This window comes from Brassica oleracea, unplaced genomic scaffold, assembly GCF_000695525.1.
Source record: "Brassica oleracea var. oleracea cultivar TO1000 unplaced genomic scaffold, BOL UnpScaffold01305, whole genome shotgun sequence".
NCBI lineage: Eukaryota > Viridiplantae > Streptophyta > Magnoliopsida > Brassicales > Brassicaceae > Brassica > Brassica oleracea.
The window spans coordinates 13,551-14,038 of record NW_013617849.1 but is presented as its reverse complement, the minus strand read 5'-3'; positions in this window follow the sequence as shown (position 1 = coordinate 14,038).

The following is a 488-nucleotide window of genomic DNA, read 5'->3' as shown; positions in this document are numbered from 1 at the left end:
TGATCTTGTACTCAATCACTCCATCTTTGATCTTCATTGGATAAAGAGTGAGAATGTGTGAAGATTTCTCAATAGGAGTGGGATGAGGTTCTTTGATCATCTTCTTCTTGTCATGAGTAGCCTTTGTGGCTCTACCCACCTCCTCCACTTTAGCACTTGCCAAGTGCTCATCACACATCTCATGAGATGACTCTCCATCAAGAATTTGTTTTTCACTAGCCATCACTTCATCTTTGATCTTCTCAATGGGAGGTTCTCCACAAGTGATGGTTTCACAATACTCCACATTCATCAAAGGAGACTTAATTGGGTAGGAGATAGCTTTGTTCAAATTTAGAAGTGTGACCTTTTCGTTGGCAAAGTCAATGCAAGCTCCTACAGTTGTGAGAAATGGTATGCCAAGGATCAATGGGACTCTTTTCTCAGTTGCCATCTTCAAAACAGTGAGGTCAATAGGAATGGTGCAAGCTCCAATCTTCAAAGGAAAA